This window comes from Protopterus annectens, chromosome 1.part1 (assembly GCF_019279795.1).
Source record: "Protopterus annectens isolate FY-2018-M chromosome 1.part1, PAN1.0, whole genome shotgun sequence".
Classification (NCBI taxonomy): Eukaryota; Metazoa; Chordata; order Ceratodontiformes; family Protopteridae; genus Protopterus; species Protopterus annectens.
The window spans coordinates 835,006,784-835,033,387 of record NC_056726.1 but is presented as its reverse complement, the minus strand read 5'-3'; the positions used below and the strand labels follow the sequence as shown (position 1 = coordinate 835,033,387).

Genomic DNA, 26,604 nt, shown 5'->3' with positions numbered 1-26,604 from the left:
ATGACTTCTTCAGAGTGTGTTGAACCAGTATATAACCACAATCAATAATGACTCACTAATTACAACAATTATCACTTCAAATAAATTGACAATTAATGTATATTTAAAAAATATTATAGTAAAAAAAACTTGTTAAAAAATAATAAGTACAAAAAAAACTACACATAAAATAATATAAACTGGTGTTGTGTTGTGTCAAATAATAACTATTAATTACTTATAATAATATATATATACACATAATATAATAAATAAAAAATATAAATAAAAAAAAATAAAAAAAATTAAAATGTATTTGTATTTACTGATAATGTACAAATAATGAATAAAATTTAAAAAATTTTTAATTTAATAATATATATTATATTATATTTTGATTATTTATTTTTTTTATATTTATATATATGTATTTATCCCAATATATGCCTTGAATGGCTTGATTGACACAAACTCATTTAACCCTGGATGTGAGTGTGCATTTAGTTTAAATTGCCATTTTAATTTCACAAACATCTAAATGAAATTCAGTGACTCTACCTTGTGGATCTTTTTCTAGTTGTTGTATAATACAAAACTTAAAATGATGATCATTATGCATTATAATATGCCTTGCCAAGGCATTTGAAGGTTTTTTATGTTGGATATCCAATATGTGTTCCTTTATTCTTTCTCTAAAAGCCCTACATGTCTTTCCATCATAAAAGGCAGTGCATGACTGACATACGGCAATATATACCACATTGACAGAATAACAATCAAAGTGTCCCATAATGTTAATAGGTATGTTGTTAATAACCAATCTCTTGCCAGTCATCATAATATGCCTACACGTCAAGCATCTTCCACATTTAAAATTTCCTTTAGTCTTATTATTGTTGGAACCATTGTTTAATGTACATGTTTCAAACATCTTTTTTTAAATGGCAATTTAAACTAAATGCACACTCACATCCAGGGTTAAATGAGTTTGTGTCAATCAAGCCATTCTTGAGATTAAGGCATATTTTGGGATAAACACACCTATAAGGATAATACAAATAAAATCAATCAATATACTATATGGTATATTATTAAATTAAACATTTTTTAATATTTGTACATTATCAGTACCATAACTACAATACAAATACATTTTAATTTTAACAAATATATTTTATTTAAGTATTTAATGTATTTGATATGTTATGTATATACATAGTTAATTATAATAAGTTATTTGATTATACACAACACCAGTTAGTTACTATTTTATGTGGGGTAGTTTTTTGTGATACTTATGTGATTTTAACAAAGTATTTTTTAACTATGAATATTTTTAACAATACATTAATTGTCAATTTATTTGAAGTAATAATTTTTGTAATTAGTGAGTCATTATTGATTGTGGTTATATACTGGTTCAACACACTCTGAAGAAGTCATTTGACGAAACCTAGGTCAGTTGTGGAGAACCAGTTTTCTCATTTTTGTCTTTCCAGTTGGTGAAGCTTGTGCAATAAAGTACTGTGGTGGTTGAGCTCCAGACTCCGTGGATTTTCTTATTTATTGTGCCTGCTTATTTGAACTGTTTCTTTCTAAAAATGGTGCGCCTTGTTGCTGCAGCATAGACCAGATTCAGGCCTGCTGAATCTAGCTTTGTTTGTATAACTTGAGCACTGATCCAGGCCATCTTTTTTTGGAGAAGGTTCCCCTGCACCCTAGCAGCAGGAGTGTTCAGTTAGAACTTGTCTGTTTGAAGACTGCTGGAGCAGGGCTCAGTTTTGAGCTTTTTTCTGGTTAATTGGGTAACTTGTTTAAATCAGTTGTTTGTTTTCTATTCTTTTATATATATATAAAAATTGCATTTTTGTATGCTGATGAGGTCATAACAAGGCCGAAATATGCATATCCATAGCTAGTGGGGTTTGGCTTTATTGGCCTGAAATTGTCCATTAAAAAGACTTCAAACTTAAGAGTCATGGGCAATCAGAATCGCCATATAGCTGAAACACCTGATGTTCATAAGGGTCATTTGCATATATCCCATGTGCCTCTGTTACAGGAGGTTTGGGAGGTCACTCATTGGAAGTTCTAGCTTGGCTGGAGTTTTCATTTAGATTACAGGAGGTTTGGGAGGTCACTCATTGGAAGTTCTAGCTTGGCTGGAGTTTTCATTTAGTTTTTACTCTTGTGGGAGGTTGGATTCTACCCTTTTGAGCTCAGAATTTCTGGTCACAGGCTTATTGTGCCTGCTTATTTGAACTGTTTCTTTCTGAAATTGGTGTGCCTTGTTGCTGCAGCATAGACCAGATTCAGGCCTTCTGAATCTAGCTTTGTTTGCATAACTTGAGCACTGACCAGGCCATCTATTTTTGGAGAAGGCTCCCCTGCACCCTAGCAGCAGGAGTGTGCAGTTCGAACTTGTCTGATTGAAGACTGCTGGAGCAGGGCTCAGTTTTGAGTTTTTTTCTGGTTAATTGGGTAACTTGTTTAAATCAGTTTCCCATTTTCTATTGTTTTATACATATAAAAAATTGCATTCTATGCATCTGCTTTTACTGTATTTGTGTTTCTTCCTACATTATTACTAGGGGCATTGACTACAACTCTGATCTGAGATATATAACAATAAGTATCATTTTATGTGCATTTAAATCATTTTTTTATTGTATCTGCTTTATTTTCTGAAAAAATATATATACTTGTTTCCCGCCTTTCTAAGCTAATATAGTCCAGTTTTCAGGTTAAGTGCTGAATTCAGGGCTGTGTTACAAATCTCTGTGTTTGCCCATACCTTACTTGGATAGAAGGAAGTTTCTCTGTTCACCTGTGAGAGAGGGGATCTTTGAGCAGCCCATCTGTCCCTAAAGGAGTGGTTTCAGCCAGAAATTAGTGGATTATTAGCAATTTTTGGCTAATTTCTATCTCTTTCATTTTCCCTGCTATAAATACTGCATTTGCCCAATTTTGCATGCCAGGCAGCGCCGGTTAGCTAGAGTATAACTATTCCTGGCTCCACAAAGTCTTCTCTTCAAATTTTCCCTTGGAACTAGACAAACTTTCAACTTAAGCACTCAAGCCATTCATTTCTCAGCCCAGCACTTGCTCAAAACTCATAGCAAGCACTTATAAACCCTAGCACTAGACCCTCCTATACTGTACAGAAGGACAAGGCTCTCTATTCAATCTTACCAGCCATTCAGTTAAACAGTTCACTGTACCTATCCAGGCATGTCCAAAGGGTAGTTTTAGGCATACTCTCCAGTCCAACTGGTGAATCTGGGCATTTTGAGGCAATGTTACAACTGCCTCATATACACAGACAACCCTCTCCTCCTACCACCAAACACTAATACATGTGAGAGATGCAATTATACAGCCAAACTGGAGGCTAAGCTCTCTCAACCCAAGGCTGGATCAGACCGTCAAGAGGAGAACGGAAATACTTGCATCACACCACCAGTCTCACATAGACCCATTAAACCAGCACCGGCAAAAAACACACAAATACATGAAAACATACTCGGAGGCTCTAAATAAAAATCTGCAAAAGCAACAGAGACCTCCAAAGCAGACATCCAAGCAACCTCCATCCCCCAACACAAATCATGAAACACATACTTCATAAAACCAGTGTGCCATGCAATCACAGCCCTTAAGGCAAAATAACATACCCAACATACTAGTAATAGGTGACTCTATAGTAAGGCACACTGACGTCCCACTCACTAGGCTGAATAAGGAGAAGGATACTGTTAGCTGCCTGTCTGGTGCCAGGATCCACCACATAACACAAGAGCTCAGGTCACTCTAGAACAAGTACAAATATGACTCTGTCTTTGTCTATGTTGGTGTGAATGACCTGAGCCATACCTCCCTGGACTACATGAAAAGAGACAAGGAAGAACTCTCTGATCTTGTAGCCCAGGCCAGTATGACCCTGACCCTGAGTAACATCCTGCCCTCACCAAGAATGATACCACAGTATAAAGAAAAAATTATCACTTTCAACAATTGGCTAAGTTTCTGGTGTCATTCAAAGGGGATCCAGTGTCTGTCCACCTGGGATGACATGCTCGACAAGCTACACTGCTTCGCCAAAGATGGCATGCACCTGTCACCCTTAGGCTTTCAAATACTGGCCAAGGCTCTTGCCACCCCCATAGTGCCTTTTTTAGGCAAGGCTCAAAAGACAAACCCACCACCATAAATAGCACAAGTAACAAAAAAACTGAGGGTAATGCTACTCAATGCCAGAAGTCTAAACCTCAAAATGCATACACTTGAGGCACTCCTCAGTATGGAGAAAATCGATATATGTGCAGTAACAGAAACCTAGTTTAAGGCTCCAGAGAGCACCCCAGCCCTACCAGGCTACAACTTCTACCATACATTTCGGCCACAGAACCTGGACCGAAATACAAAAGGCGGGGGCGTATCCATATTCATCAAGGACACCCACACCTCTAGGTTAGTGGTACAGCACGATGCTTCAGAGATCATCCACATGCAACTAACAATGGGCAAAACTGCAATTCAAATTGTAGCTTGCTACAGATCACCCACTATGTCCCAGGACCACCATTCCGCATTTCTGGAAACACTGGGAAATATAAAGGTCCTACCAAACACCCTAATATTGGGTGATTTCAATTACCCAAACATTAATTGGGAGAACTAGTCAAGTACGAACTCCCTTGCCCAACATTTCCTAGAATTTATAAACTCAAACACTCTGGATCAACTGGTCAACACTCCCACCAGAGGTGATAACATATTGGACCTGGTCATCACCAACATTGGCAACCGGTGCTCCACACCGGAGGTCAACCCCTCACTGGTTAGATCTGACCATAAACAAATCACTTTGGATATCCACATTCCGCCCCCACCCCTGGACAAGGAAACCACTGTGAAAAACTATTCAAAAGCAAACTTTACGTTACTTAAGACCGAGGTGGAATGTTTCAAAGCCCCCATGCTAAAGGATAACATTGTCCTTTACTAATGCATTCTATGGGCACCTACAAGAATGCATGGATCGTGCTATCCCAAACAAAACCAAGACTCACTCCTCCAAGAAAAGAAAACCAGTCTGGTGACTTCTGCCATAAACAAGCTATACAACAAAAGGAGGAAACTAGTAGAGAAAAGAGTAAAATCCCAAGAAGGGAAGACATCTCTGATCAGTATAAGCAAGAAACTACGATCCCTCATAAAATCATCCAAGGCGAGTTTCGAAAGAAAAATTGCCAAGGACTCCAAAGATAACCACAAAGCATTCTTTACCTATGTCAAGAATCTAAGTGGCAATGCTCAGATCTGCTCGGAGTTAGTGCAGAATGGTACAAAATGCACTGAACCGACTGATATTGCCAACATCTTGGCAGACAGGTTCAGAGCAAACTTCACCCCCCTCTCACCCCCAAAAGGGCCCATAACCATACCAGAAGAATGTAGAGCCCCTGAAATCACAGACACTCAGGTTAAAACAGCCCTCTCCAAAGCCAAAAACACAGCATCAGTGGGACTGGATGGTGTCCCAGACTGCATCCTACATGAGCTCAAAGATGAACTAACCCCTCACCTAAACACACTGTTCAAACTCAGCCTTTCCACAGGTTCTGTACCCATAGAGTGGTGCACAGCAATGGTTATTTCGCTCCAAAAAGGTGGAGCCACAACAGACCCCGGGAACTATCGCCCTATAAGCCTGACTAGCTTGGTCTGCAAGGCTATGGAGTTCATCATCATGGAACTCATTAACAGAGACATTGGGAACTTCCAAACACTGGACCCGACCCAGTTCGGCTTTGTTAAGGGCAGATCATGCCTCCTAAACCTGGTGGACTTCTTTGAGACAGTTACCAAGGTGATAGATGAGGGAAAGGGGGTACACACAGCCTACCTAGACCTCACAAAGGTCTTTGACACCATTCCCCATTCTGGTATTATAGGCAAGCTCATCAGCCTGAACATAAACCCCTACGTCACAAGATGGGCTGCCAACTGGCTCATGGACAGAACCCACATGGTAAGAGTTGTGGGAGCTAGGTCTGACTCTAAACCGGTTACAAGTGGCATTCCCCAGGGCTCAGCCCTAGGACCCCTCCTGTCCGGCATATACTTCTCAGAGGTACAGGCAAGCACAGGAGGATTATGGCTAGCCAGGTTTGCAGAAGACTGCAAACTAGGGGCTATAATTGACTCTCCGGCTGACACAGATATCCTCCGAAAGATTCTCACTGAGACGGACACCTGGTGTGAAAATCCTGGCCTCAAGCTAAATGCCAAAAAGTGCATAGTCATCCCCTTTGGAAAAAGCAAAGTACCCACAAAGTACCACATATGTGGTAGTCCCCTAAATATGGAAGATGTAATAAGGGATCTGGGGACCCAAGTAGATAGTAAACACTCCTTTGATAATCACATTGCCAAAGTGGTTAGAAAATCCTTCTATGTGGCACACCTTATCAAAAAAGGGGTTTGCATCCAGATCAAAAGAGGTCATTGTGCCCCTCTACTCATTGCTCATTAGACCCATTATAGAGTACAATGCCCCATTTGGGATGTATCTTACAAGACACCTGCAACAGCTGGAAAGACCACAGAAGTACCTCACCAAGAGGATCACTGGCCTCAAACAGATGCCCTATGCAGCTCGACTGAAGAAACTCCAGCTGTACTCGGTTGCATACTGCCTACTCAGAGGTGATCTCTGCCTGACATACAAGGCCATGTCCAACCCAGAACTGATGGACAAGCTCCACCTAAAGAAAAGCTTTTCCCCTCGAGCCACACGCTCTAGGGATCTAAACCTCACCACAACAATAAATAGGATGTGCTGGAGGGATAGATTCCTGTCACAGAGACTTCCCATGCTTTGGAACAAGATTCCAGTCTACATTAGGCAGAGCTCCTCGCTAACACTCTTCAATAGAAACCTTGATGAGTGGATGGGAAACAGAAAGTTTACCCCGGGGAATCACTTCAATGATTCTGTTGGACAGAGGCACAGGGAACTAATCTAAGGGGATGGCAAAAGCCAACACATTCTGGCTAGGCTTATAAATGCCTTCAGGCAGATAGCCTAGTACCTACCTATGAACGTATGCACCTATATAAGAATGAAGAGAGGAGAACTAGATATTTAATTAAGAAATAACATAACATAGAAAATGAAGGGAGGGTGCTAGATAATCATAACTGCTGTGATTACCTTGTATAAAGTAAATATGTTGTTGTTCACATGGAAGTTGTATTTTATCGACCTGTACAAGTTGAAGAGAGAGTCTGCAATGAATTTAAAAGAATCCATAAGATGGATGAAAGATAAGGAAGAGACAAAAGAGTTGCGGACCTATTCAACTGTAGTCTGTGGCAAGAAACTGAGCCTTCCTACTGCAACAATCAGCCATAGAAGTGACATCTTAAGATGACTGTAGATCAGTGTCTATCTTGAACCTAGTCAACCACTGTAGCTAGATAACACATGCATATAAGTACTAAGCATGTGTGAGAACAGTGCCATTTTGTACAGTCAGCCAGGGTGAGTGCAGGCATGAATGGAGATGCACATATGAGAGTGTTTGAAGTAACAAGTCAGTTAGTTAGTTTATGAAGTTTGAAGTATATGTTCCAGTTACAACTCCTGATATGTGCCTCCATGTCTCATTTGAATACACAAGGCATGTGACATGGTGTCAGAATGGGATCCGAAGTTGAAGCAGCTTACAAACCATAAGGCAGGAAGTTAGAAAGTGGAGAAAAATACAGGAGTGAACCCCAGTGGCAGCTGTTGACTTCAGATCAAAGGGGGGCTGCAGGAGACAGCTGAGTGGGTGTGGCCAATGGGGAAAGGGTGTGATCAACCAGAAAGGGGTGGAGCTATGCTAAAAACTGCAAAAACTGGGACTTTAATTAAATACACTGCCCTGGGTGCCACCATTATGAGAGTCTAATCAAGACAAAATTAATTGTATAAGAAAAAAATATTTCAATGCATTGGTTACATGACAGATTACTTAATATCTAAATGGAAACAAAAAGATTGTGAGGCATGAAAAAATAAATTACTTTTTAAATACAGTACTGGAATGCCAGTCAAAATCAAGTATAAAAAACAAGCAGCACTCAACTCAAACCACTTCTTCTTGCACTGCAGTTCTAATTATAATTTATATTCAGCTTTATAAAAGTACAAAGTAACATGCTGAAAGTAGCAATAACCCCACTTGTAAAAATGTTTCTTATCCAAAAAAACCTGCTGCTTGACAACAACTATCTACTTGTTTCATGGGGAAAACATGATCAAAGTAAAAAATGAGCAGCAAACAAGAAACAAGCTCAAAATAAATTGCTTAAAGGATTACCGCACAGGTTATGGACCACATATGACAGATTGGCATTCTGTTTAGTTTATGGGTAAAGTCTGCAAAGATGACTGCAAGTCTTCAACAAATGTAACGAGCTTCTGAAAATACTGTAATCCTGTCCTTTATTATAAATACTGTCATATGCTTTTCAATACCCAAGGATTATACGCTATCTAGTTATGTAAATATTCTCTGCATGGCAACGACAAAAAGGCTTTCAATGTTGGTAATTTTTTAACAGTATGCTTATTAAAGCTTACTTGCATCTTACAGTCTCAGACAAGCTTACTTGATGATCATTAAAGCATTGCTACTTAAACACAGAGCAATAGGCACTGCAACGACATGCATTTTCTGAATAAGAAGAAGCATAAATCAACAGTATAAAAATATGAAAGAAAATCAGAACATTCTGCAAAATGAAGCACAGATGAAAAACCACTGTAGTACTTGTGTCTACCTTGGATGGGGGGATACTCTGCACACTTACACTGCATAACTGCTCCTTGCCTTGCTTGGACACATCCAGAGTCATTACATGGGGGAGTGGGGAGCAACACATATGTCTCAATTTGATATGTCTCTGGCTGATGGTGATGGCACTGATACATTTGTCATACCTCTCAGCCTCAGAGCAAGAAATCTGGACAAAGCCATAAACAGAAGTGGGACAAAGGCCTAAAAATAAGGACAATTTTTAAATATTGCTCTTATAAACTTAAAAATATAATAGAATAACAGGTCTTGCATTAGTATGAATTTTCTGAAGGGTATGAAATCTGAAACTCAAATGTCTGTCATTATTTTCTAACTTCAATCTTTAATGATTTGCTACTAATTTGACAGGAAAAACGCAATTTTATGAAAAGATGACCAAAAATATGATGCAAAAATATAATAGCCACACAATACAGCAGGGAACCTGTCAAAAAAGGGACACTTTTTAAATATTAGTACTGTTAACTTGAGCAACTGACAAAATAAGAGAATCTACATGCATTTCTGAAATTAAAAGTAATCTACAACTATGATCATTACAATTATTTATTAATTGTAAACACTCCACGTTTTCTTCCAAATTTCTCATTTTGAGGAGGGATTATTAGGGGGAGAGCAACATTTTGAGCCAAAATCAGGGACAGTTGAGAGGTTTGGATATACCTAATTCTATAAAGTGATTTATTTGTGCGTACCTCTCATCCTCTTAACACAGGAAATCTGGACAACGCCAAATATATCGGGGGAACATAGAAACAGTACTAAACATTGCTCTTGTATAAACATAGTCAGTTGACAGAACAACAGGTCTTGCTTTAGTATGCATTTTTCTGAAGAATATGAAGTCTGAAACTCAATGTCTGTCATTATTTAGTGACTTCATTCCTCAATGATTTGCCAGAAAACCACAAATTGTATGAGAAACAAACCAAAAATAAGAAGCAAAAATCTATTAATTCTGCAAAAATCTGGACAGTTAAGAGGTATAGATCAGCCAGGGCTGTCTGAGTTTGCCGCCCTTCTCCCCTCACAAAATCATGGTTGAATGGGGCCTCCCCCCTGCAGCTATTCCAATATCCCATTACTTGGCTATTTCAACCCATTTACCATAAACACTGTAATGTGTATACTGGTTTGCTTCTATGATGATTTGGATTGCATTTAAAAGTTTTATTTTACAGTGCAAACACTAATAGACATCTGCTAAACAAAGCAATGTAGTCTCACAATGAAAATAAACTTAGCATTAAAACTTCTCTGCCCTTGAAACTCACATTCATTGAAACAGCATTGAAACCCACATTCAAAGAAAATACATCTGACCAGTGGCAGATAAAGATTAACTTTGGGCTGTTTACAAATCATAGGCTCCTTGCACAGGATACATACATGTGTTCTTTGATACACCTTCCTGAATGTATTAAATTATATTCCTCATATAATACAGTACAGCTGTTAGAGGGCATTTTAAATTTATTGTTTTGAACATTTTTGCAGTAAACAAGGAAACAAAATGCATGCACCAATAATGACAAAACTGCCCAGTTCAGAACATTTCCATCATAAAAGTCTACTCAAACTTCTACAATCCACCAGTATCAGTAAATATGCACAATCTCTGCAGAAGTAAAAGTCATCTAAATAATTCCACATTAGAGATCTGTAACTAATGAAGAGGTTGCTGACAGCAAACAACGTTATATTTCATTGTTTCATCTACAGATAAAGTGCCTGTTGACATTGAGGAATAAATTGCCCATGTCATATTAAAAAATGATAAGCTAGTAACATTGCAATAGGGAATGGATAGCAAACTGATAACAGGTTCATTGTTACTAAGTATCTCTGCCAAAGAGGACAGTTTCAGGACTGCAGCATCCACCCCCTTTACAAGTCAGCACAGTACAGTATCAGCAATGCATCTATATATTGTGGGGGCAGAACCCACAGCTTCTGCATCAAAAGCAAGCAAATCACCTGTTGTGCTATTAACAATACAAACAGATTCAGCATAAGCAGCATTAAACTTCTCTTCAAGCTCTCAGCTCCTTGTAAAATCCATTCAGCACTCAACTGTATCTCTCAACTTTGAAGCACAAGAAATCTGGAAAAGGCCAAAATTTATTGGGGGGGGGGACAAAAGCCCAAAACTAGGGACACATTTTAAACATTGCTTGTAAAATCTTGTAAAGTTGCTAGAATAACATGCTGTGTTACCACCATGCATTTCACTGCCAAGTCTTGAACCCTGGCTCTGCAAAATCAGTTGTTTCTTGAACAATAGATAAACTAAAACTTAAATGGCTATCATTTACTGACTTCAGTTCTCACCATAGGTTACAACCTGTTAGCACAAAACACCTAGACAAAGCCAATAATGGAGGAATACAGCCCCAAAAATTGGGACAAATTTCAAATATTGATCTTATAAACAGAAAATTGCTAGAATAAAAGGTTTTGTTACCATGTACTTTCTGAAGAATATCAAGTCTGACCACAATGTTCAACATGAACAAAAATATGAGGCAAAAACATTTTCACAAGTGGTGGTGGGTAGGGAATTCAAGCTCTTGCTATCACCTCCCAAGATACAGGGTTTGAGTCTAGCCACCAGGTATATTTAACTGGAGCATTTTACACACTGCACACACACACACATGCACACACGCACACACGCACACACACACACACACACACACACACACACACACACACACACACACACACACACGAGTCAGTTGCCACCTTCCTGCAGTAATCCATTCCAAACTCCATTGTGTAAATGCCACATTCCTGCAGTACAAAAGCACACGACGAGAGAGCAAGTCCTAGTCCTTCCTGTGAGGCTCGTCCAAGTCCTTTTCCTGCTGAGAGCAAGCTGGGTGCTACCCAGCCTGCAGATGTTGCAGTCCAATCCCCATCCAGTCCAGTCTATGCAGTTGTAACTGCATAGACTTCTGGGATATCTGCTGCTGAATGCTGTCTTCCTAATCTGGACTGCTGGTGAGACAGTCTGGATCCTGTGCGGATGCTCCAGACTGGTTCACCAGCAGTCCGGAAATCCCACGAGTGTGCATACGTGATGTTCCAGACTGCTGATGAGACAGTCTGGATTCTGTGTGCAAGCTCCAGACTGGTTCACCAGCAGTCCGGAAATGCTGCAAGTGAGCATGCGTGATGTTCCAGGACTTGCGTTTGTTTTTAGTTTTCTGTTTTTTTATTTTCTTTCTTTTCTGTTTTACAGCTGGGGGGCTGCAGTCCTGCAGCCCAATAGCATGAGCCACCCCTGGTGAACTCACAAACTGGTCAGTGGTTATTCAAAGGTACTTAAACTCGTTTAAATTATTTTTCAATTGCCGAATTGTGGCAACCATTCAAAATATTCAAAATAATTACCGAGATAAAATGTCCGAAATAGTGACATATTGATAAAAGTGTTCGAAATTATTTCTGAAATGTTTAAAATGTTCAGAAAGGCTAAAATGACCAATTTTTTTGCAATGTACAAATTTTTCACATTAACTAAAACTTTTCAAAGTATCCAAAGTGTCAGGAGTGTTCGTAGTGTTGCAGTGTTAAAATAAAGACATTTCAGAGAGATTATTGTATAGTTGGGCATAATTACAAGTACCTGGGCTATGCTTATATTTGAGCGAATTTTATTGTTATGGCACAGGGTTTTCACAGACCTGGACCGCTGGTGACTGATAATAATATTGCTAACAATTGGCAAGTGTTTGAGCAAGAATATGACATTTTCATACAGGTTGCATTTTCTGATAAAGATGCACATACAAAAGTATTTATACTCCTCAATTTAGCCAGCTCATAAGCCATTGAGTGGAACGGTCATTTGTGTATGCACCTGCTGTGTATGCAGGGAGGGGGAGAACTGCCATTTTGTGATATAGGCTGAAACGCGGGAAGACCCTGGGTGCTTAAAACTTAAATTTGGAAAAATGTGTAACCCTCAAATGAATATTACAATGGAAAGGCACATATTTTACACAAGAAATCAAAAGCCTGGTGAAACTATACTGACTTGAGAAATAAAGTAAAAACATGCATGCAGATCTGGTGATTTAAGAGATGAGCTGGTAAAAGACCGTCTTGTGTATGGAGTTAATAATGATGCAGTGAGAAAGATTTTGCTTCGAGACAGTGAATTAACTTTGAGCAAAGCCATAAAGATTTGTCAAATACATGATCTTACAGAAAAGCCCATGAATATACTTACGAATGAGAAAAGCATATTTGCAGTATCTGCTATTGTGAATATTGATAGTGTACAACAGAAAATTAAGATGAAAAAGGAATGTAAGCAGAAGGGGGCCACCCCAACCTCATTGTTAACTTTTGCAATTTTGGAGGTAGTTATGAACCTAAATGAGAAAAGTATTTAGCTTTTGATCAGAAAAAGTGGAATCATTTCAAAAGGCTTTGCATGTCAGGGAAGTAAATAGTGTAGGAAGAAACAGCCAGGGAATTGTTATGGCTAGGCTTGTAGAGGCCCTAGGGCTGATAGCCTAGTACCAACCTATGAACTTATAAAGTGTCACAAACATATGTTCAAAGAGAGTATCCGAAGAAACAAATAGATCAGACAGAGACTGTAGCAAACTCTAAGGGCTGTGAGCAAACTTTCTATGTTGATGGCGTCTCTGTGACTGATGAAACAGTTAATACAGTAGATTATCAGTCAGCAAAGTGTAAAATAGTTTCTATTGCATAAATTAATGAGAAATCTGAAGAGCTTAAAGTAGATATTGGATCCAAGTGGTATCTTTTATCAGCACAAATGTTTGCTAAAGTAAAAGCTGGTGAGAAACTTGATTCACAACAGTGTGTAAAACTAGTTACTTATGGTGGTGAAGAGATTCAAACTAATGGTGCTGTAGTTCTTTCATGCCATTCTTTTGGAAACAGCTATGACTTGCAGTTTTACATAGTCAAAGACATGTGCAATCACTGATAGGCCTCAAAGACAGTTTGATAATGGGATTGATTTCATTTAATAAAGAGGTTCACCATACAAGTATGAACAACAATGATAGTTTTACACAGAATATTTTTAGTGAATATGCTGATATTTTCAAAGATGAGCTTGGCAAACTTCCAGTCACATATTCCATGAAGTTAAACCATGAATTAAGCCGAGTTGTCAGACCAACAAGGAAGATTCCATTAGCAATGCAGAGTAAAGGAAATGCAGAACTAAACAAAATGGTGAATTTAGGTGTCCTTACTCCAGTAGAAGAACTGACCGAATGGGTATCATCCATGGTCGTAGCTCATAAGAAAAGCTCAGATGATATTCAAATATGCATTGATCCAAGAGACTTAAACAAAGCACTTAAGCATCCTCATCATCCAATGTGTACAGAAGAAGAGGTAGCCACTCTCATGTCAAATCCTACTGTTTTTTCAGTTTTATTGCTGGATCGCAAGTCTTCATTGTTTCAGTACACCATTTGGTAGATACAGATTTTTGAGAATGTCGTTTGGAATCAATTCTGCCAGTGAAGTCTTTCAATGTGCTTTGGAGCAAATTTTTTCTGGTTATCTGTGTGCTATTATAGTAGACGACATTATTGTATGGGGCAATGGTGAAGACAAACATGATAGAAATCTCAGGAAACCTCTAGACCATGCACATGAAGTCATTTTTAAACTGAATCCTCAGAAATGCAAATTCAAGCTTAAAGAAGTACTTATGTGGGACATTTGTTTACCAGTTCTGGCTTGCATCCAGATCCATCTAAACAAGCAGCAATTCTTGAGATGCCATTTCCAGAGAATGTCACATTTTACAATGTTTTCTTGGTATGGGCAACTATTTAGGAAAGTTCATCCAAGACTTGAGTGAGCTTTCTGCGCCATTACGTGAGTTGACATGCAAAAATGTAAACTGATCCTGCTTGGAACAACACCAAACAGCATTTTCCATTCTGAAGAAGAAAATTGCCAGTCCACCCACATTGACATATTACGATGTTCATAAACCTGTAACTTTTTCTTGTGATGCTTCAAAGTACTGCCTTGGTGCAGCATGTCTTCAGGAAAGCATACCAGTAGCCTATGCATTCAGAACTTTAATCCAAACAGAGATGCAGTATGCACAAAGAGAAAATGAGCTTTTGTCAGTAGTGTTTGCATGTTCGAAGTTCAGTTATTATAATTATGGAAGATCTATCCAACCTCTATTGACAATTAGGCTCATAGGATCATACAAGGTTACTAGGCTAATGGTCCTTGTGCTCTTACAAGCCTATCCAAGAGTTTATCCCCAAAAAGAAACCTCAGTCAGCACCTGTTGCCCATGTCAATGAGGGACACAGGTGGAACCCCTGGGACAAATTTGTGGTTTCCCATCCACTCATCGAGGCTGCGCTTGAACAGGGTCAGTGAGGTACTCTATTTGACGTGTATGGGAAGTCTATTCCAGAGACAGGGCAGCCTCTGAGAGACAAACCTGTTCTCCAGCAGGTTTTGTTGATGCCACATATTAGATTCAAGCCTTTTGAGAGGGTATTGCGTGAGGAGTTAGACTTACAGATATGGAGAATCTGTAGTGGGCAGGGTCTAAGAGAGCCTTGTAGGCGAGACACAGATCACCTCTGATCAATCTGTATGATACCAAGCAGATAGTGATTTGAGCCTATCCACATAGGACAGGTGTTGGAGGCCATGAATTCTTTTTGTCAGGTATTTCTGTGGCCTTTCCAGTTGGTGCAAATGTTTGGAGATGTACATACCAAACAGGGTGTTATACTCAGTTATTGGTCTAATGAGGGAGGAGTATAGAGAAGTATTAACCTCCTTTTTCTGGATGCAATCCCATTACTTATGAACTAAGTAAAAGGCTTTTCTGACCATTGCCGTTACATGATGGTTGAATGTAAAACTGTTGTCAACCTGATTCTCACCACAGGTTTTGTGCTTAGAGGGTTGCCGTTGATGTGGTAATCAGCAAGGGCTGTGTTTTTGCCAAATGGTATAATGATACATTTTTTGTGTTTAATTTGAGGCCATGACTTTGGCACCAGTCATTAGTTGCTGTGAGACCCTCTTACAGTATATTAACATAATTTGGGATGCAATGACAGCACCCAACTTACAGTTGTCTGCAAACATGGTTAGCCACAGGTCTTTTGTCTTTACCTGGACCTCTGGAGAAGAATATGCCAAACAGTAGGGGTCCCAGGACAGATCCCTGGGGAACTCCACTTGTGACAGGTCTGCTATCGGAGGTGGAGGCACCTATTTTGACCTTAAGGGTCCTGTAGGTGAGCCAGTTAGTCACCCACCTGATGAGATAGGGATTTATGCCAAGTTGTGTTAGCTTTTTGATGATGCCCGAGTGGGGGATTGTGTCAAAGGTCTTGACCAAGTCAAAGTAAACTGTATGTACTGACTTCCCCTCATCCAGAGTCTTGGTGACAGTCTCAAAAAAGTCAACCAGGTTCAACAGGCAAGTTCTGCCCTTGACGAATCTGAACTGGATGGGGTCAAGTGCTTGTAGTCTGCCTATGTCCTTGTTTATGTAATCAATAATAATATGCTCCATGGCTTTACAGATCAGACCTGTCAAGCTAATGGGGTGATAGTTTCCAGGGTCAGTAGTAGCACCACCTTTGTGCAAGGGGATGACAATGGCAGTTCTCCACTCTGCTGGAATGAAGCCAGTACTTAGGCTGTGGTTGAACAATGGCGAAGTCAGTTCTTCGTGGAGATGGGATACTATTAGGTCCCATGGAAGCTGTGTTCTTTGCCTTGGATATGACCTTTAACACTTGATCTACAGAGATGTGAGATACGTGACAAGTATTGGGGATTTTGAAAGGGCCTTTGGAGGGGACAAGGGGTTGAAGTTTGCACTGAACCTATCTGCTACCAGGTTGGCTAAGTCAAAAAGGTAAGTGATACTGTTAAGTATTAATTTGGAACAAACCTAGGCTTTTCCATGGAGGTTCCTAATATAACTGAAGAAGGCTTTATGGTTTTCCTGTGTTTCGGAGGCTAGTTTTAATTCATAATTGGCTTTGGAGGTTTTTGCTAGTGATCTAATTTGCTTGTTGAGGCTAAGGAAGGAGTTTTTCCAGTTAGTAATTTGTTCCTTTTTACCCTTGGACAACGGTTTCTTCCTTTTGTTGTAAAGCCTGTTGATAGACGATGTCCACCAGACAGGTTTGTATTTCCTTGAAGAGCAGGTTTTAGTTATGTGGGGTATGGCTGAGTCCATGCAGTTGTACAGGTCCTTCTATACTGCATTGGCATACTATTCAGCATAGTTGTTTGCATCCTCTGAGGGGGTTGGTGGTGTGAAGCAACTGACACCCTCTCTCAGCAGGCTGTAGTCAGCTTTTGAGAAGTTTTTTATCTTGATTACAGCTGGGTGGGGTGGGATAGAGACTTTGAATGAGACAGACCAATGATCTGATCGCACCATGGAAGAATATACTATGGGAGTGTTACAGTGGTTGCCCATGTTGGTGAGAACCAAGTCCCGAATGTTATCTCCCCTTGTGGGGAAAGAGACGAGTCGGTCTAGTGTGTCAGAACTGATGAAGTCAAGGAATCGTTGGGTGAGTATATTAGTGCAGGAATAGTTCACCCAGTCTATGGTGGGGTAGTTGACATCACCAAGGATCAGGGTGTTAGGGGGGGTACCTTGATGGAGGCAAGTAGATCCACGTAGGAGGAGTGGGTGTCCTGAGTCATGAAGGGGGGGGTCTATAGCTGGCTATGACTTGGATGGACGTCTTTGCACACTTGCAATACATAATGTTAAAATTGCAAAAGTACAATTTCAACATTGTCTATGCAAAAGACAAATATCTATACCTTGCTGATGCTTTGTCATGAGCACCCAGATGAATAACAGAACAGCATGAAAACAAGAAAGCAGACTATAAAGTCATGGAAGTCAGATATTGTTCATCAGCACATCTTGATGAGCTCAGAAATCACAGAGTTTCAGACCCAATTCTCCAGAAGTTGAAAAACATTATCAGTCAAGGATGGCCAACACAGCAAATCAGCTCACCACTATACATACAGCAGTATTTTCCTTACTGGGACGAGCTCATGTTGGAAGATGGAATCATCATGAAAGGTCCTAAAGTGGTAAATCCTAAAGCATTATAATGGGAATATATCAAAATTTTCAACGTGGTCACCTGGGTAGTGATTCAACCAAAAGAAGTGCAAGAGGCAGAGCATTTTGGCCTTGTATGTCAAAAAATATATAGAAGGAAACTCTAGCATGTTCAATTTGCAACAGCACCAAAATGCACCAACAAAAAACCACTTCAGCTAAATCAGATTCCTGAATTACCATGGTTGATGGCTGCTACTGATACTTTCAAATGAAATGGTCAGAATTACTTAGTGTTAGTATATTCTTGCTCATATTGGCTTGTTATGTCTAGGCTTGCATAGGCCCTTGGGCCGATAGCTTAGTACCAACCTATGAACCTATGAAATTGACCTACTTTCCTAGCTTAATGTCCACTACAGTCATTACAAAATTGAAAAGACATTTTTCTGTCCATGGTAGTCTGCAAAAAGTAATTTCTGACAATGGTGCACAGTTTACAAGTTACCAGTTTAACACATTAACCCCGACTACTGTCTCCTAGCACCTCTTTGGTTACATCCGAGCGCGCTATGAGACGTGTGGAATTTTATGATATTACCCCCAAGTGCCTTGTACAGGCGCAACTTACTTCCCAGTCCAATTTCAGCCCCATGTTGTTCTCAACTTAGCTTTCACATTGCATTAACCATATTTTTACATTTAATATTTTTGAGTAAATCGCTTTTTTCACACTAAGCCGATTCTGCTTGGATTCCTTGAAGCAAGTGGTGGCAGACAATCAGGTTAGCGAAATCCAAGCCACCACTTGCATAACACCTCCATCCCCAAGACCTGTTGCCATTGTTCTTTTCGAATAAATACAGGGGTCTAGAAGCTAATATCACCCCTTTTGTTCCTAGCAATTGAAGAATTTACTTGTTTTGCTGCAGGATCCCTCCAGTTCCTATACCGATCTGCTCTTAGAAGAGGACCGTGAAGCAGTGAACTATTCCAGCCAACCCACCGGTTTCACAAGTGTTTTATCTTCAGGTGAGTTGTTTTTTTTTTTGAATCTTTGCAACAGGCAATGATTTTAAAAGTTAATCTTTGTGTAATATGGAGGGAGAAAACATTCTGTCAAGCAGGTACACTGTTAAGTTCATATGCATTTATTTAGTGATTTTATTCGTCTGCAGAATCTCTGGTTTACCTTAATCATTTGCATGGTGTGTGGGCAAGCACCACTTTTTGATTATGTTTTGGTGCACATTACTCCGTTTTAGCAGTTGTACTGGACGGGGACAATGAGCTTTCATTCCCCCAACTGCTATTGGTGTGTGATGGTATTGGCGACCCCCTTCACTGGTACCTGTTAATGAGATAACAACTAAAAACACCATACTACTTGAATTTTTGTGTTGCAGTTCATTGCAGAAAATTGCCCCCTGTAATACCTTTCAATAAATCTATATGGACATTTCCGGTGTTGTGATCATTTTTGTTGTGGAGCTACTTAGCTCACCGTGCCTCTAGGGGTCTAAAGATGCTAAATGTGTTTTAATGCAAAATGTAGTAGTGTACCAAGTGTCTTAATTTTATAAGAGCAATAACACTGTCCCATTCTTGAAAACCGTAAAGTTGGCTATCATTTTTCTGTGGTGCTGTGAATTATGACAGCTCTGGATTGCTAGGCTAAGTTGCAGTGTAAAGCTTGTTGTTGTAGCTACATTTACTGCTTTTATTTGTGCGTTCCGATGGTCTGTTATGTGTAACTTATATCTGGCTGACAGCAGCAGTCAGAAATGTGACAGATGTGTTTTAATTGCAGAACGTATTGCTCTACCAACTGTGTTAACTTTATAAGACCACTATAACTGTCCGTGATTTTATGTCTTTGCTCCCTCAGTTCCTCAGCCTTCAGTTACCTACTAACCAATCGTGAAGAGCGATATCTGGTGGCGTCACGGCGTGCTTTTAGAATAGAATGTATTTTGTGCAAAACATTTGGCGCTATACAATAATGTCAGGTCAGGGAGGAAGGAAAACTGATAATGCAAAGAGTAATTTTATTGTATTATATTTTAATTGTAATTTTGATTCTGATAAATTTATTCTGTGATGATTTTCATCTATTGGCTCAAATATGGACAACTCAGATTAAATCACAGAATTACTCAGCCCCCCCCATTTGTATTAAAACTACCATGTCAACTATACAGAAATCTGGTTCAAACTTCATTTGTTCATGGGCAGTATGCAGTTCTGCATTATTTTGGCCAATGCGACAGCATGTTGCAAAATAATATAATATCAGGTGCTGATGTCTAATAACAGCCATTCATGATAAATTACTATTGCCTGAGAGAGTGACATGGCGACATACAGGCAAGACATTATCTCGATTTATGACATGGTACAGTTGCATTTACTAGCTGCATATATAATCATATAAAATTAAAGTAACATTACTGGGTCAGTATGTTTCCTTCTTACAGCAGTCATCTCTCTTCCTTTTGATGAGGTTTAATGACAGGCCACTGATTGACATTCTGGATGTGATAAGGTCTTGACAAGGAATGTAGATCATTAAGAGATCTTACACTGTGAGTGGTATGTTACTGGGATATTTGTACAGTCCATTTTCTTAAAACTGTCTAATATAGCACCTATAGAGATTGGAAAGGTCATACATGAGAAACACCAATCATGGTGGAGTCACAGAAAATCCTTTGATCACTAGAATGCTGCTGTAGTGTACGAGTTATGTAATAAGCTGTGGGTGTCCAGGAGCGGCCTTAGGTCAACTGGTGCCCTAGGCAAAAGGGCTCCACGGCACACCCCACCACACCACTTGGTGCCCCCATCCTGGTCTATCTACACCAAATAAATACTGGAAAAGCACCCCTGTGAGACCAGCGCCCTAGGCGACCGCCTATTTGGCCTATGCCTAAGGCCGGCTATGTGGGTGTCAAGGGGAGCAAAGATGTCTGGATACAGAGACAGAATAGGGGATTCACATACCATTACATCATAGTATATGCACTGTATTGTGTTTTGCTAGTTAGCTTATTATGCTGGCAATGATTTTCTTGCTGACAACAGCAGTCAGAAATCTGATGGGAACAAACTGTGCATGCAAAGAAATGCAGAAGCTAATGAGTCTCATATCATGCTGCTCAGGAATGTAACAGGTCTAATTAGGCAATAGAAAGCATGTTTTCTTTAATGCTAATTATGAAAGTTATATATCAACATAAAGGAAGTTCTGCCAGTTTTACTTAACATTCTGTAAATGTAAATGTGGCAATTCTAAGTCAAAGTCATTAGCTGATTTGATTTTGTACCCCAAGAAATTTCTTCCTTTTTTGGGTGGGTGGTGAAGTGAACTGAATTTTGCCATTCATCCGTTAATGGGTCTTTGTTGGTATTTTTGTTATTACTTTGAATTTAGGCAAATCTCTGCTAATTGGATTGTTGATGTTGTGAATGTTGCTTTTATTGGTACTGACCTATACTGGATATTGTAGCAATGTCATTACTGTTTTCTTCGTAACACGGGTGCTGCAATCCTGAGTTTGTCTTCCTTTGGATAAGTTACCTAGTAACTATGAACCTGTTTTCAGTTTTCCATCCATTCCCTATTGCAGTATTACCAGCTTACCATCTTACCATCTATTTTACTGTAACATAGGCTATTTATTCTTCAAGGGCAGCAGGCACTGAATTTGTAGACGTAGTTATTTGCTAGCAGAAACCTTTTCATTAGTTACAGATCTCTGTAGAATTATTCAGATGTCTTTTCCTTCTGCAGAGATTGAGCATAGCTGCCTCATATTGCTGAAGTGCAATGACAGAAGTTTTAATGTCCTTTTATAGTTGAAATTACTTTACTTGGGCAGTTTTGTCATGATTGGTTCATTTGTTTTGTTTCATTGCTTACTGGAAAAATGTTAAAAACTTTAAATTTAAAACAAGCTCTAACAAGTGATGCTGTATTATACAAGGGATATTTTTATATAAATATATATATATATATATATATATATATATAGATAGATAGATAGATTATAATTTATTACAATCAGCAAGGTGAAATAAAGAAGTTTTGCATGGTCCTAAAATATGTGCAAGGGGTTGATGGTTTGAAAACAGCCCAAAGTTAAACTTAATCTGCCAGGGGCCACGTGCATTTTCTTTGAATGTGAGTTTCAATGTTGTTTTAGTGAATGTAAGTTTCAAAAGCAGAGAAATTGTAATGCCAAGTCTGTTCATTCTGAGACTGCATTACTTTGTTTAGCAAATGTCTATCAGCGTTTGTGCTACAAAATTTTAAATAAAACTTCTAAATTAAATCCAAGTATCTGTAATCATTGTAGAGGTAAAGCAGAAAGTATTCACGCTGAGAGTTTTGACCAGTGTATGGCAACTGGGGAATCTATTAAATAGTTGTTAGTCTTTTGTACTAAAGGGTTTAAAACTGCATCTAAGTACTCCGCAATTTTTTCAGTTTTGTTTTTTTTTTTTTAGAAATGATGTAAGACTAACACTATTTAAGAGATTCATGGGCTTTCTTAGCAGAACTATTCCACAAAAAAGAAGGGTTATCTAAATGTATTTTAGTAACTATGGATGTATAAGGGTTATACTCTAATATACCTCACAAAGAAAGTATGCAACTTTTCAGATTATTTCTTAACAAATACACCACCTTCTCAAAAATTAAAATGAATGCACTATGTATTTTAGTTGAAATGGTACTGAATAATAACTTTTTCTTCTTTAATGGACATATATACAAACAAACCAAGGGAATAGCTATGGGTTCTAAGATAGCACCTGCTTTTGCTAATATTGTCACGAGCACATGGGAATTAGAAAAATTAAATACTTTGAATAACTTTAATCTAGTACACATTTACAAATGATTTATTGATGATGTTTTTTTTTGCATGGAAGGGTGACCAATCTTCTTTAGACCATTTTATTTCTGATTTGAGAGACAGTTTAGGTTTTTTGAACTTGATTTTGTCTGGAATAGGGTCTTCTATTTCCTTTTTAGATACACAGATATACTTACTACCTCCTAATACAGTATGTTCCACTATATATAGAAAAGAGACCTATACAAATAATCTGCTTGAGTTTACTAGCTCCCATCCATTTTTTTATGAAAAGGAACCTTGTCAGAAGTCAATTTATTCGCATCTCTAGAATTATCAGTCAAGATTATGACTTCAAACGAATGCTGTTTTGTTAAAACACGTTTCTTCGAAGGAATTACCATCCATCTCTTATTAACAATATATGTAACGAGATTTCTAATGACAGACGCACTAAATATTTACCAATTTTACTACATGGTTTTACACCTAATACTTAAAAACGAAGTAACATTAACAGAACCCTTAGTTTCCCATTACCTATCTCTAGGGACATGTCACAAATTAGAAATGTCATCTCGAATAACTGGGATTTATTAACTGAATCACAATTTATGTCAGCTGCTATTGGCACTGCACCTACCTTTTCATTTAAAAGAACCAAAACCATAAGAATGAGTTTAGAAAACAGAGATTTAGCTTTTCTTATTAATTCTACTTCTACTTCCAACTCTCAAAATGGGATGCAGTCATGTAATAAATGTGTGGTATGCCCTAACATTTTCACAGGATCTCAATACACGTTCACACATTGTAATTATACTATTAAGTTTTCAAAATATTTCTTCTGCCATTCTACAGCAGTAGTATATGCAGGTATTTGTGCATCTTGTAAAGCATTTTATGTAGGTAAAACTACAAGAAAACTTTCAGATAGAATTAAGGAGCATCTGCGAGCCATCAGGGCAAAGAACTTAAATAATGCCCTTGCTTAACATAGCATTTTTTGTACTTCTTTTAGTAGTTTTAGAACAAGTTAACTGTTTTTTTGGAGATTGGGAATTATATTTAGAACTAAGAGAACTTAAATGGCAATTACTGCTTAATTCAGAAACATACCCTGGTCTGAATGAAAGTGTTAATATTAAATGCGCTTTAAAATGGAAGATTTAATTCTATTTTGACAGTTGTTCTATTTTGACAGTTGTTCTCTTTCTACAAAATGTGTTTGCATCCATCCATGACCTTTGACACACTTGTTAGTCACCACTTGTACAGTCATATGAATAATCATGTCTCCTACATGCATATTTAGTGGGCATACTGTATATTTCTTCAATGATAAGCTAACACAAGGGAGTGTTTATTTAATATTCATGCCCCTGTCATTCATATGTATGTTCATGGTTATTGTGTTTAGATGATTGGCACACTTTAAATATTGTCTGGTTGTACTATTGGTTACTAGTTCATTGTTTTTTTGTTTACATGTGACTCTAGTTACATATAATGTAAGTATTGTTGACTATAGGTTATTCTGATGAAGCTCTTCCACCTGAATAAGAGCGAAAGCTTAATCATCTGTTCAGTGTCTGAGCTTTTATTTCCTTTCTACTAGCTCAGTATTAAGTACTACACCTAAAAGAAATCTGAATTTATATAATTAAGATTTTTCTAGTGCACAGTGTTTATTTTATATAGATATATATGTATGTGTGTATATATATATATATATATATATATATATATATATATATATGTATGTATATATATATATATATATATATATATATATATATATATATATATATATATATATAATCTATTATAATTTTTTTTTATGTACCCAGCTTTCAAGAATAATGTATTATCTGTTAACAATATGTACATACTGTATTGAGGAAAATGGATGATAAATACATTGAAGAAATGTTGGAAAGATGGATAACAAACAGTGCTGTGTCTTAGTGTAACCAGAGTGATGGTTAGATGAGATAACTGGAATTACTACTTTTTTTAGTGGAGTGGCGGTCCTTACCCTGCTTTTTCTCTTTCATGTCCCTTTTCTGTGCCCCCTTGTCAGTTACTGGGCAAGTCCTTATGCACCAAGGTCAGGAAGGTTCCTCTTCAGATATTTTTTTCCCAACTGGTCTTGTGTTAGTGGGTGCATCACGAGGGGCATACCCAGCCACCATGGATCTTATGATTAACTGGGATTGCAGTTGGGAACTTGGAGACTCTTGAGCTCATTCCGATAGTGCTGCTGTTCTAGGTAAGCATGGCCTCAGGGGTGGCGTTGTGATGCAATGTTTCCCTCCAGGAAAGGACACATGCAAAAAGACAAAGCCTGGGTCAGCCTTAGTCCTTTCACATGTTGTCTTGGTTTTGCTCTCCACTCAGTCCCCCTCCCTTCTGGTGTAGTAAATGTATGTAGGTCAGGTCAAGAGGCTTTATATTAGCTCCCTCCTTTGACTCCTTACGGCCATTACCGAAAGGACACGTAAATGGAAAGGGTAGAGGTAAGGCAGACTGGCATTGCATGCAATCGTGAGTCATTGGTGCTATCAGCAGTCTGAGTGGGTAGCCAGCACAGGTATGGAATGCTTCAGACACCCATGAGCTGAAGCCCCATGCCAGTCCTCTGCATATTAGTGGAGTGTCGGTCCTTACCATGGCAGATGGGCTTGGGAGGAATGCAGACAAGGTCGTGATGATTAGCTGCATTTGTTGTTTTGCATTTAAGTTGTGCCAGCATCCATCATGTGGCATTCATTAGTTACAATTTGTCTCCTCCTGGGTTTTGCCATCTCTTGAAGCTTGTCATCTTCCGCCACCTTGTCACAGGATATAATCAACCACATTAACAAATTAATACTACATGGAAGGCTGGACAAAACTTTTACAATGTGGATCAGAGTTATTTGAAGCGTCTGTGTGGTACAATTCTGCATGGTCCAAAATTGCATTTAAAGACTTCCTATTCTGGAAAAGTGAAGCTGCCTGATAACTTTGATTCACTAACTCAGTGGCCCAATTGTCCAACAATCCGACAGATCCGGGATCAGGGATCTTGTGGCTCATGTTGGGCATTTGGTGCTGTAGAGTCTATGCCTGACTGTGTCTGCATCCACTCTGGGAGAAAGCAAAATGTGGCAGTATCTGCTGAAGATCTGCTTTCATGCTGCGGCTTTGAGTGTGGAATGGGATGCAATGGTGGCTATCCATTGGGAGCGTGGCAGTACTGGACTGATAGTGGCTTGGTGTCTGGGGGGCTGTATAGTTCTGGTATAGGTTGCAGGCCATACACTATTCCTCCCTGTGAACATCCCATGAATGGCTCATGGCCACCATGTTCTGGAGAAGGAGGTGACAGACCACCCTGTGTGAAAAAGTGTGATGCTGGTTATACTTCTTCATATGAAAAGGACAAGATTTACGGTGAATCTGCCTATAGTGTCCCTTCCTATCCTGAATGCATAATGGAAGAAATTTATAATAATGGACCCATGGAGGGGGCCTTCACTGTGTATGAGGACTTTCTGCTAATAAAAAAAAAGGTGTGTGCCAGCATCACACTGGAGAAGCAGTCAGGGGTCATGCTATTAAGATCTTGGGCTGGGGCATAGAAAACAACACTCCTTACTGGCTGGCTGCTAACTCATGGAATACAGACTGGGGTGATAATGGCTACTTCAAAATCCTCCGTGAGCAGGATCATTGTGGTATTGAGTCTGAGATTCAGGCTGGAATTCCAAAAAATTCAGCAGAGCTTTCTAACAACATCCTCTTTTGA

General features: G+C 38.8%; 1 pseudogene; it reads left to right on the top strand.

The window, feature by feature from the left end:
* LOC122815125 lies at positions 1-26,604 on the top strand (annotated as a pseudogene).